This window comes from Microtus ochrogaster, unplaced genomic scaffold (assembly GCF_000317375.1).
Source record: "Microtus ochrogaster isolate Prairie Vole_2 unplaced genomic scaffold, MicOch1.0 UNK58, whole genome shotgun sequence".
Taxonomy (NCBI): domain Eukaryota; kingdom Metazoa; phylum Chordata; class Mammalia; order Rodentia; family Cricetidae; genus Microtus; species Microtus ochrogaster.
The window spans coordinates 616,684-630,220 of NW_004949156.1; the positions used below are offsets into that span (position 1 = coordinate 616,684).

Consider the following 13,537-nt stretch of genomic DNA (forward strand, 5'->3'; position numbering starts at 1 on the left):
AGTAGGTCCCATTTATTCAATGTTGCCCTTAATGTCTGTGCTGCTGGCGTTATACCTAGGAAGATTTTCTCTGCCCGTGGAAGTAGTCCAGAACTCTTCACTTTAGCCCCAAAAAACTCTTCAGACAAGGGCAAAAAGCCACCACAATCTTCACCAAAATATCATACAGCTATTCCCTAGGTAACATACTGAAACTCTTCCCCTCTAAAACCTCTTGAGCCAGCCCCACAACAGTTCATCAAATTGTACTCTGCACCACTGTCTTGCACGTTCCTACTAGTATATACCTTTAAACAACACTTAAAACATTCCACTGCTTTCCTAACCAAAAGTACCAAAGTCCTAATTCCTCCAAATGAGAACCTGGTCATGCTTATCAAAGGATTCCCCCAGTCCCTGGTACCAACTTCTGTGTAATTTAGGGGTTTTCTTTGCTGTAAAAAGACACCATGGACACAGCAACTCTTACAAAGGAAAATATTTCACTGATATGGCAGCGTACTAGTCAGATGTTCAGTCTGTTATCACCATGATGTGGAGCATGGCAGCATGCAGAGAGACATAATTCTGGAGAAGGAGCTGTTGTATGTTAATATCAGGCAACAAAAGTAGACGATGTCACTGAGTGGTAAAATGATCATAGGAGACCCCAAAACCTGTCCCTACCATGACACACTTCCTCCAACAAGGCCATACCTATTCCATCAGGGGCACACCATTTAATAGGACCACTCCCTTTGGGGACTATTTTTCTTTAAAATCATCACGATGTCTATACAAATGCACACTCCTTAATCTAGATTAAATTTTGCATTTCCTGTCTCTGTTTTGGCCAGTTATATGTGCATCAGTTGCTGCATTCTGATTTTCCACTTGCCTTAGCTTACTACATTTAGTAGAGGGGGGCTGAACATGAGCTTAGCTTTCCAGTTACGTCAGTCATCACTTTCACTAATTCATCATACATCTGAATCATCAAATCATATTGTAATTTTCTTCAGCATTTTCAAATTCATTTGCTTTCCTTCAAATTCCTTTTCTTGTACTGTGTGTTTCTTGAAAAATCATAGCCACGTCTCAAGACACAATTATTATAAAACTGTGATCTCTTTCCATATAGGAACAAGTGTATTTCCTCTACAGTCCCTTTTTGTTCTTTTAGTATACTGTTTTGTGCATGCATTGTGATTCATACTTACTTAAAGCAAGGTAGTATCTTGTTTTATCTATATAACTTACAATACTCAGACAAATGTTGATATATCTCCTTAATTCAAATAGTGAGAATTTACATTCACATTGAAATTAAGCTGAACATTTAAGGCTTTACAGTATACACTATTTATATGTTAGAATAGATCTACAGAACTAGCATTGGATTTTCTCCTTTCTAATTTTAAAATAGTGAAATGAAATCAGTTAATCTTTTAGGTGCTCCCTAGAATATAGTATAATGAGACAAGAAAATGTAGTATCTTTTGCTTATAGCAAAATTTGGCATTGTAGTAAGAGAAGTGCCATATTTATTTATATCATTCTTACTAGACCCTTGCCGAAACACTTTGGATGAAATAACTAATAAAACTAAAAATTTTATTTTATACTCATCTAGCATACAGCCAGGTGAGCTTTTAGAGTAAATTCATATGATGAAGTGCTATATTGGGGGGTGATCAGTTAGATTTTAGAGTTATTCCCAGGTGCCCTTAGAGAAGCCGGTCTCTTCCCATCTGTTCTCTGATGACTCTTGAAAAGCTTTCAAGGCCATTCATAATTCTTCATCAGAAGACTGAAAAATTAGCCTCATAGTTAATCCTTTTATTACATATTTTATTTTATTTTTGCAACTTAGCAGGTTAGAACAAAACAGACAAGTAAAGCCAGCCAGGCTGTTGTACTATCTGATGCAGAAAATGTCTCTTAAATAAGTTCTATTATGTTTACTCATCAAATTATGCTAATGTCATCATTTCATTTAGAAACACTGCCAATATGATTTTGAACTAAATGAAAGAGTAGAATAGATTTTTTTTTAGAAAAAAAATGCTGTCATTTCCAGTACTGTGTGCATTGGTTCTTTCCATTAAATAAAATACTTGCCAACTATTATTATATGTCCCCCAAATGGTTTGCTTCAACTATTGTTATTTTCTATTTTTGATAGTTAATTAATGTTATATAAATATTATATATGTATTAAACATCATATATAAATCCTATCCTGATGAAATTGGATTTCATACAGATAGGGCTGTTTCAATAAGAAATGACTCAATTTTTTTGGAAGACTTGTCGAAATGGCTGTTTTTACATGTATACAAATTAATTGCTTAGGATTTGGAATAAGAGTAGATAATAGAGAAATCTGAAATTATCTTACAATCTGTTCTTTTCTATTGACTAAATATGAAGCTAATTAAAAAATCTGAGCTAAAATTCACAGGTGAATAAATATAGAAGGGTATATAGCAAGATAAGATGTACAAAAAAATTCAGGCAATTTACCCTTAATCTAGAAAAAGTGCTGATCATATCCAAATTATACTTGAGTAAAATACCATTTCCATGTTCTAAGAAATAAGAAAAAAGTTTAATATGCTAAAATGAGTTTCCCAAAATGCATTTCTGCCAAACTGTCTGCACAGTCAACATCACTAAGTTTGATAAGAAATTCCTTATATTGAATGTAAATTAAAACACTACCTCCTAGCCAGGTAGTGGTGGTGCATGCCTTTGGTCCCAGCATTCGGGTAACAAAAAAGGCAGATCTCTCTGAGTTTGAGGCCAGCCTGGTCTACCAGAACTAGTTCTTGGACAGCCTCCAAAGCTACAGAGAAACCCCTGTCTCAAAAAAATTGAATAAATAAAACACCACTTTTCCAAATCTGTGGTATATTATGTAGTCCTAATAAGAAATAAAATACTAAATACATATTTCAAAATTCAGAGGTATCTCAAATACATAACTTAATGATGCACCTTGGGTCTTATAAAAACAAAAATAAATCAACTTAAAAGATGGTGAGGAGCTAAATAGATATTTTAGTTGTTAAGAGCAATTGTTACTCTTGCAGAGGTCCCAGGTTTGGTTCCCAGTAGTTAACAACCATCTGCCACTCTAGTCGCAGAGGAACAAAAGCTCTCTTCTGGCCTCTTCAGGCACTGAGTGTATGTAATGAACAATTACATAAAGAGGCAAAACACCCTTACACGTGAAATAAAATAAATTGACTCTTTCAACATTAATAGCAGATGTATTAAAACAGTTACAATCAGGGCAGAACAGTGACAGGTATGGGTCACTCCTTTTAGAATAGTTAACCAATAAGGTAAAATAGACTTCCAAATATCACAGACTACTGCCCTTGCTCTTGGTTAATTTAAGGGAATTGATAGAAAGAACCTGTTGCAGAATATTTCATTTAATTATGTCAAAAAACACAGAGAAATCAAGCCGGTACTGAACTAGAAGCTTCATCTCTACTGGGCAGATATTTTGATCCTGGAAGGCACTGTGCACACTACCAGGGGAGTCTAATCAACTCTGCTATTAAACTGTGAGCACTGCACTGTAATCCCGAGTGGCCTAGAAGGATACTATCACATGGAATGATCACATGAATGCTGCAGCATTAGCAACCTGCTGACTAGATTTGAGGCCTGCTCCACAAGATGAAGCTTTTGTCTTTCCTCATTATCCGGCCATGATCTTGTGACTAGGAGGTCAGAGGCACTCTGCAGAAGATACTACTGTGATTTGATAAGTAGACATATGGTTAAACTGCCATCTATTTTCATATGCATAGATTATAGATAACATCTCTCAACTCTTCTGAGAGAAGCTTCCTTTTACAGTGTATCGAGTTCCTTCCTTATACAGTATACAGATTAACACAGAGACCCACAAAGTGGCCAAATGCATTGACTAAGACTGTGGAGTACCCAGCTATCCCTTAGCTGAACATTCAACTGTCGCATTTTCTCAGCAGAGTCAGCATCCCTGCATCTCTGTATTACCATCCTTGACTGTGAACAGAAGCTTCCTTAATAAAGGCTGGGAACAGCACTCTTTCTTTTGCTTTTGAATTAAAAACGGATTCTTCACTCACACAATACACCCTCTCCACAGTTTCCCCTCTTTCCACTCCTCTCAGCTCAATTCCCCTGTCCCCCCAGCACCCGCCCCTTGTTTTCCTCTTTAGAAAAGAACAGGTCTTCACAAGATATAATAGGACATAGTGAAATCTCTCATATCGAGGTTGGACAAAGCAACACTCAAATGAGGAAAACAATCTCAAGAGCAGACAAAAGAGTCAGAGGTACACCTCCTCCAACTGTGATTACTCTCACAAGGACTTCAAGCTAACAGCCATGACACATATGTAGATCTAGACCCTTGCAGTCCCTATGCTTGCCACTTGAGTCTCTTTGAGGCCATATGAGCCCTGGTTAGTTGATCCAGTGGTCCATATGCTCCTGCTATCCTCCATCTCCCTGACTCCTACAGTCTTTCCTCCCACTCTTCTGCAGGGTTTTACTCCCCTCTTCTGCATCGTGAGGGGAGGGACACGATGGAGACCTTCAGTTTAGACACTTTCTCTACAAAATGGCTGTGAGTCACAGAATGTGCCACCATCTGAAGCCAGAGGAAGCCTCTGTGTTGATCAGAGGCACCAGTATATGAGTATAGCGGAATATCATTAGGCATCATTAAATCGAGTTTTTGAAAGTCCCCAAGCACTGATAATCCCTGTTCTACCAAAAATCTACTGTAAGTGATGGAATAATTCTCTTCCTAATGAAGAACTTAGAAGCTACAAAGATACTTTTTCATTTAGATTTTGTTTTTATTTATTCTTTATGTGTGTGTGTGTGTGTGTGTGTGTGTGTGTGTGTGTGTGTGCATGCACACACATGCATGCAGATACCTGTAGAGGTCAGAAGAGGTTGTTAGATTCCCTAAAGCTGCAGTTAGAGGTGGTAGCATCTGACATGATTACTGGGAACTAAACTCTGGTCCTCTTCATGAACAGCAAGTCCTCTTAACTGTTGAGTCATCTCTCAAGTCTCTTAAGACATTTTAGCAAGTTGCTTTAGTGTCATGGTGCAGCTAGTCACATTTCATGCATGGCCACTCAGCAGAGATGCCTGAGGAAACACAGACCCAGGACCAATGAATGGAGAAGGAAGAGGTCGAGACTTTTGCCTTTCAGGCAGAAATTTCCCAGTTGATGTCCTTGATCATCAACACGTTCTATTCAAACAAAGAGATCTTTATGAGGGCACTTGATGGAGGAAGGTCATTGGTTAATTAAATAAAGAAGCTGCTTGCCCTGATAGGTTAAAACATAGGTGGGAGGAAGAGGAAGTGAGGTCAGACAGCTCTCCTCTCGGGGGCAGACGCCTCAGAGAGACACGATGCTCCACTCTTGCGGGCAGAGGCGAGAGCTCTGCTCTCTGAGGCACAAGCAGCGAAGCTCCGACCCAGGATGGATGTAGGATAGAATCTTCCCGGTAAGTGCACCTTGGGGTGCGACACACATGATTGGAAATGGGTTAGTCCAGGTGCGAGAGTTAGCCGAGAAAAGGGCTAGAGCTAAAGAGCCAAGCAGTGTTTAAATGAATACAGTGTCCGTGTAATTATTTCGGGTAAAGCTAGCCTTGCGGGCAGCGGGGTGCTGGGGACGCAGCCCCGCCGCTCCTATGATAACAGGCACTCATTTCCAATTCATCACCTACACTGTACAAGATCAGATATGAGAGTCTGACAGACCCTAGAAAACTAGACTCGGGGAAGGAGCTACACATTAATCTTATTCCCAACAAACAAGATCGAACCCTTACCATTGTGGATCCTGGAATTGGAATAACCACGTTGACTTGGTCAATAACCTTGGTACTATTGCCAAATCTGGCAGCAAAGCCTTAATAGAGGCTTTGCCGGCTGATGCAGATATTTACATGATTGGCCAGTTTGGTGTTGGTTTTTACCCTGCATATTTAGTCGCTGAGAAGGTAACTGTGATCACCAAACATAATGATGGTGAGCAATATGCCTGGGAACCCTCAGCATGGGGATCATCCACAGTGAGGACTGGCACAGGTGAGCCAATGGGTCCTGGAACAAAGGTCATCTTACACCTGAAAGAAGACCAAGCTGAGTACTTGAAGGAAAGGACAATGAAAGAGATTGTGAAGAAACATTCTCAATTTATTGGCTCTCCCACTACTCTCTTTGTCTAGAGGGAACATGATAAGGAAGTCAGTGATGATGAAGCTGAAGAAAAAGAAGATAAAAAGGAAGAGAAAGAAAAAGAAGAAAAGGAGTCTGATGACAAACCTGAAATAGATGATGTTGGTTCTGATGTAAAAGAAGGAAAGAAGGACGGTGACAAGAAGAAGAGAAAGGGAAAGTACATTGATCAGAAAGAGCTCAAACAAAACAAAGCCTTTTTGTTTGGACCAGAAATCCCGATGACATTACTAATGAAGAATATGGAGAGTTCTACAAGAGCTTAACCAACGATTGGGAAGAACATTTTGCAGTAAAACATTTTTCTGTTGAAGGACAATTGGAGTGTCAGGCCCTCCTTTTAGTCTCAAAACGTGCTCCTTTTGATGATCTGTTTGAAAACAAAAAAAAAATCATCAAGTTGAATGTGCGCAGAGTTTTTATCATGGATAACTGTGAGGAGTTAATCCCTGAGTATCTGAATTTCATTAGAGGAGTGCTGGATTCTGAGGATCTTCCTCTAAATAGCTCCCATAAAATGTTGCAGCAAAGCAAAATTTTGAAAGTTATAAGAAAGAGTTTGGTTAAGAATGTTTAAAACTATTCACTGAACTGGCAGAAGATAAAGAGAACAACAAAAAGTTTCATGATCAATTCTAAAAAAATATAATACTTGGAATTCATGAAGAGCCTCAAAATCAGAAGAAACTGTCAGAACTGTTGCAATAATACACATCTGCTTCTGGAGACGAGATGGTTTCTCTCAAAGACTATTGCACCAGAATGAAGGAAAACCAGAAACACATCTACTTTATTACAGGTGAGACCAAGAACCAAGTTGCTAATTAGGCCTTTGTGGAACTTCTCTGAAAGCATGGCTTAGAAGTAATCTATATGATTGCACCCATCCCATTGATGAATATTGTGTGCAACAACTGATGTAGTTTGAAGGCAAGACGTTGGTGTCATTTACCAAAGAAGGATTGGAACTTCCAGAAGATGAAGAGAAGAAAGAAACTAGGAAGAAACAAACGACAAAATTTAAAATCCTCCACAAAATTATGAAAGATATTTTGGAGAAAAAGGTTAAAAAGGTGGTTGAATCAAACTGATTGGTGACATCCTCATGCTGTGTTGTCACAAGTACATATGGGCAGACAGCAAACATGGAAAGAACCATGAAAGTTCAGGCCCTTGGAGACAACCCAACAATGGGTTACATGGCAGCAAAGAAGCACCTGGAGATAAACCCTGGTCATTCCACTGAAACCCTCTGGCAAAAGGCAGAGGCTGACAAGAACGACAAATCTGTGAATGATCTTGTCATCTTGCCATTTGAAACTGCACTCCTGTCTTCTGGCTTCAGTCTGGAAGATCCCCAGACACACACTAACAGGATCTACAGGATCATCAAGATGGTCTAGGTATTGATAAAGATGATACCAGGGCTGCTGTAACTGAAGAAATGCCACACCTGGAAGGAAATGATGACGCATCACACATAGAAGAAGTAGACTAAGTGAGCTTCATCAGAACTGTATGTTTGATGATTACTTTCATTCCTTCTGATTATATATTTCCCAGGACTTTTGTTTATTTTTATTGACATTTAAAACATCAGTGTGGCATGAAAACTGAAGGGAAGATAAAATTTCTTTCTACTTGTATGATACTGTGCTGCTATAGGTTTGATTCAAGAGGTTGGGTGAACGTTTGTTGTAAAATGTAATGTAACCTATTAACTTTGTGGTCTGAAGTGTTAAGCTGTCCAGCTGGATTCCTTATTAGACCAAATAATTTCACTTGGAGGTGTTCTAAGATATAGCTTCATGTTTAAAAGGAAAAAAAATTAAGATGGCTTAAGTTTCATCTTAAATTTTTTCATCCCCTATAGTTAATTCTGCATGTACTAGTCTTAGACGTAAGTACACAAGTTAAAATAACAGGAATTCCCCATGTGCCTTGTTTTCCAAAGTACCAAGAACAAAATCCCAAGTTTCCCTGGGTCTTGTATGCTTCGGGAGGACCTTCAGCTCCTTCAGCCAATAACTGCTGAAGTACGAGCCCACTGGGTCGTAGTCTGTTTATCTTTGAAAAAGAGCAGCAAGCCTCGGCTTGCTCTCTTGGTTCCGGCTCCTGCTCCAGCGATTATTGGCTGAAGGAGCCGAAGGTCCTCCCGCAGCACTTGTAACTCAGCAAAGCTTGTGAGTGGAAATACAGTGCCCAATCACATTCTGCTTTAAAAAGTAAATACACATGAGAAAAAAAAAGAGATTTTAGCAACATTAGAATCATTTTGCATTATTCCTTCATGGAAGTGACCACATTAAGAGTTTTACTGATATTTCACCACTTACCAATAACTTATTCTTGGAGGTTGTTCTTACCCATCTCCTTACTTTGTAAAATATTAAGTAAAACATCAAAATATTCTTGTATCCACTTTATAAACTGTAATATTGTACCTCAAAAACAGATTAAGATATTTAACTATGATTAGCCACCTTAGCCACTGTTTATAAGACTATATAACAAACAATCTGTGACTTTGACCAGTCTGTGCTTTTCCACCGTTGTTGCATATGACCATGTCTGCCTACATGAAAAAAGAAACTAATAAGGATGGCACAGATAAATAAATTAATGAGTATTCACATACTATATTAGAACCTGCTTTAGGTAGTGAAAAAACATCTTCTATGTCTTATCTGGTTTGTCCTTCTAGAGTTTAAGGTGAATTCTATCTGTAATGACATATTTATGATTTTTTCTAATGAAAAATGTAAACATAAGGAAGGAAACAAGACTTGAGATTACCAAGTAAAAGGAGAGTAAACATAGAGTTATAGTTTATTAGAAAAAAGTGTGTACCAGAATGTATCAATCCCCGAATATAGGTATCAGTTGTGGAGAGTTTCTGAGAAGAAAGAATCCTGAAACAGTTAAAAACATGTCATCACTGTTCTTCAGGGTTAAAAAGATGAATTAGAATCAGATTTCTTTGTAATTTCTATAATGGCTTTCATTACTAGATTAATTTTCTGTTATTGTTGATGGTATTGTAACTCTGTGGGATATTTGAGATACAGAACCTGATTAGGATTGCATGTAAGAGGTAGATTCTAACTTTATAATTATTTTTAATGGTCAGAGTTCTTTAATGACAAAAACAACCATTTTTCCTACTGATTTCATTGGTGTGTGCGTGCCAATCAGCCTTTATACTAGACAAAAGAAAATAAAAGCAATTTAAATAGAAAATTGACCAATTAAGTAAACCTGTCAACTAAATGCTGCGTAACAATCTCCCGTGTTCCTACTTGTGTTTATTACCTTTGAAATGAAATAAGATACTACCTTGCCATTAATGTTGTGATTTTATCATTGTTTCCGCTGGGTACTAAAGGCAGAGTTTGAAAGTCCTACTATCTTTAGGATGATTGCTGAGCAAATGTTGCTTTATATCAATGAAACTGTGTTTACTTTTGAGACTATAGGCATAAAACAATTTTATTTCTGTATTTTTAACAAAGAAGACATGGCATTGGCTGTATAATACAGGAAAACAAATCCCACAGAATTCATACTAAAAAGTTGTTAAAACTTTAAGATAAACAGCCCATGGAGCAAAATGGAAAAGAGGAAACAAAGCGTTGTTTCAGTATGTTATTTTAAATGTAAAAATTTCAAGAGCAAATGAATAAAACAGTCAAAGAGATGGGGAATTCCGAACCATTACTGAGAGAACAAACAGAAGAGATTATTTCTGAACTGACTAAGGTGTTACACTTAATAGAAGAGAATCAAATTATCTTATCTTATTTTATTAGTAAATAGTATCACATGAGGAAAGGCAGTTATGTCTAAAGCAAAATCATATAATGTCAATGACAACAAATAAGAGATCACACAGATCTTTTGGAATTGAAAAGCATAATGATTTAAATAAATAATTTTATGAGTTTAAGGGAAGACTCGACGGATAAAAGAATCAGTAAACATGATAAATAGAAATTATCAAATCTTTAGAATAAAGAGAATAAAAGAATATGGAAAATTAAGAAGAATGCAGAGTCCTTCAGAAAAAATATTCAGTGTGTTCACATGGGCGTGTTGGCATTCCAGGAAGAAAGGAGAAAAAAAGAAGGCGTTATAAAAAAATTGTTTGAATAAATAATGTTCATACACCTTGCCATTATGATGAGGCTCAAAAAAAAATCCACCACAACAAAGAGAAAGAGATCAGTAACAAGTGAGCTAATGTGAATGGAGATATCTTTAAAATAGCTAGAGAAATAGTTTTAAATTGACAATTGATGTTCAAACTTAAATAATTCTCATTGACTGCACTGTGAGTAAAATAATGAGGCATAAATATCTTACAAATCAAACTTTTATACCATAAATATTATATAACATGGTTGAAAGGTATAAAGAAAATATAAATGAAGGGAGACTGCTTTTGTGTCCTGGGTGGAAAAAATCAACATAAGATCACAGAGTTACGAAAAATTGTATTTAGATTCAATACAACTTCTATTAATATTTAACAGAAACTTTATAGAGAAAATTTATATAGAAATTCAAATATACAAAGTAGCACACATAGAATCTGAAAAAGAGATTGTGTTTGCATTGTACTACATTTTAAAGTCAGAGGGTGTCATGCCACCAACTTCATTCATCTTAAGATGGCAATAGGCATTCATGGTATTCTGTGCTTTCATTTACATTTTAGGATTTTATAGTACTTCCATTAAAATGATATCAGGATGGAAATTGCATTAAATATGCAAGTTGTTTGGGGTAGTAAGGACATTTTAACAACCTCACCTTTCCAATTCATGAATATAAGATATTGTGTTTGTGTCTCAGTTAGTTTATCCCAGTGTTTTATAAAGCAACATGCAAATCTTTTTAAAGCATATTCTTATATATTTATCCTTGTTGATAGCATTGCAAGTGGAATTTTTCTTAATTATCCTTTTAGATATTTTCTTGTTAGTATGCTGAAGTAGAGCTTTATTTTTACAGTTTGGTGTTTAAAAGGCAAGTAAACTACTTCTAAGAGGATTTGAATAGATATTTCTCCAGCAAAAGTACACAAATGACCAACCATGATGTAAAAAGGTGCTCATCATCATAAATTAACAGAGAAGTGTAAAACAACCATACTATTTTCACCTTTCAACTGCTATAATAGCCATTATTTTTCAAAAAGAAAATCATTGGAGATGAATTGAGTAAATTACCATATTTTATGAGAATATAAACTTATGATGCCTTTAAAATTAACAAGAAAGATGCCATATTACAGGAGAATATCACTCCTGTATACATAGCCAAAGAAAATGGGATCAAGGTATTGATGGGTGATTAATATTCTCACATTCTGTGAAGCATCATTCACACTATCCAAGATATGAAATCAACTTAAATGTACATGAGAAGTGAGTGGATAAATAAAACATGGCATATACACATGATAGAATATTGCCTAGCATTAGAACGGAAGGAAATACAGCCATGAATGAGAACATGTAATACACTGTACAGAATAAAACATGTACATCAGAGAAGTGCAAATGCTACACACATAAAATTATATAAGGTAGGTGAGAAGTGGAGTTTAGAGAGCAGTTTTCTGAGGATCATCAAGAAGGTAACTAGAAGCCATTATCTAATGGGTCCAAAGTTTAGGTAATGTAAAGAAAAAGTTCTAGAGGTATGCTATTTGAAACCTTACACTTTTAGATTTTAAAAGGAAGAAGAAATAATTTTCAAAAGCTTTGGAGTTCATAGGTTTATTAATTCGATTTTAGTGATTGTTGTAAAGATTTATGCCACTCTCTTAACTCATCAAGTTGTATACATTTTATGTGAAGATTCCTATCTTTATAAATTAAATTTTAATATAGCTGCTAAAATAAATATCATATACAGTAATCCATTTTTAAACAAAACTGAGGTTTTGTGTTTTTCAGAAACTTTACTGACATCTATTGCCTTTGGAGTCTGGTAATTTATCTTTCCTCCTTGTGAAGTAGCATTATTTTTCTGTGTGCTATTTTCATGATGCAAATACGTGCCTACAGTATTCCTTAACATGTGACCTTTTCCTTGACTAATGTTTTCATTATATTTTGCCTTTTAAGACATACAGTGAGGAAATTATGTATTTTTAATAAACCATCATCCTCCATCTTATGTTCATGAGGAAAGTAATGATTGGCAGCTTCCAATGGGAGAATCTTCCCTCAACCTTCAGCAACCAACAGGGGAATTTTATTTTATATAATATGACAATATATTGCCAGCCCAATTGGACCAAGTACCAGGACCTATGTGTTCATTTATGATTCTTTAGTTCTGGCATTTGTAATTCTTTTGTTTATAATAATCTTTGAAGATATCACTTGGTGTAATATTTAGGTAAGTGAAGTAGTGTATTTGTAGGTGAAAATCAGTTTTTAGAATCTACTTGCAATACTTTTGAAGCTCTCCTGTACAATATGCTCAGTATTTAGTAAATGTGATTACTGATATGGTTAATAAATACTGGAGTGATAAAATCCAGGTAGGATCAAATTTTAATTTCTAGAGATAACTGAAAAGCACATTTTATATAAACACAACACATTTAGGTAAGTAGTCTTAGCATATAGCCACAATGGTTAATGAATTTGTTTGTTCACAGCATAAAAAATAGCATGTCATAAGTCTGCTTATAAAACTCCAGTGACTATTTGATACTACAGAGACAGTATATTAATATTGAGAAATATATAGAACCCCTTTTTGTTTGATTTAACTTGCTTATTTATTTATTCAGTGCAGTCTTGTGTGTGTGTGTGTGTGTGTGTGTGTGTGTGTGTGTGTATGTATGTTTGTGTCTGTGTGTGCGTGTGTGCATGTTTCAGGGCATTATGCACCATGATGTGTGCATTCAGGACAGAGGACAGCCTTCCCAGTATCTTTCACCAAACAAGTTATGTATTTTAGGCTATCATGCCATTCTCTGTACTATTACATTTTCTAGGAAGTCCCACCTCCTTTATTTAATGAACTTGTTCCTTGGGATAAGGTTAGTATTTATGCTCCTGAGAGGTAAGTCCCCCTTTTCAATTGATGCTATCCTTAAGAGGTTGTTTCCTCTGTTCCAATGAGGAACAGAAGGAGGGAGAAGATGAGCAAGGAAGTCAGGACCAAGGGGGTGCACCCACCCACGGAGACAGTGGGGCTGATCTATTGGGAGCTCACCAATGCCAGCTGGATTGTGACTCGAAAAGCAGGGGATAAACCCGG

The 13,537-nt window shown here is 36.4% G+C and overlaps 1 protein-coding gene and 1 pseudogene across 1 annotated transcript in view; both read left to right on the forward strand.

The window, feature by feature from the left end:
- The window catches only part of Dmd (dystrophin), a 1,456,297-nt gene that overhangs the window by 600,475 nt on the left and 842,285 nt on the right, over positions 1 to 13,537 (forward strand). The gene's annotated exons all lie outside the window — the stretch shown is intronic.
- Positions 5,145 to 7,751, forward strand: LOC101991156 (annotated as a pseudogene).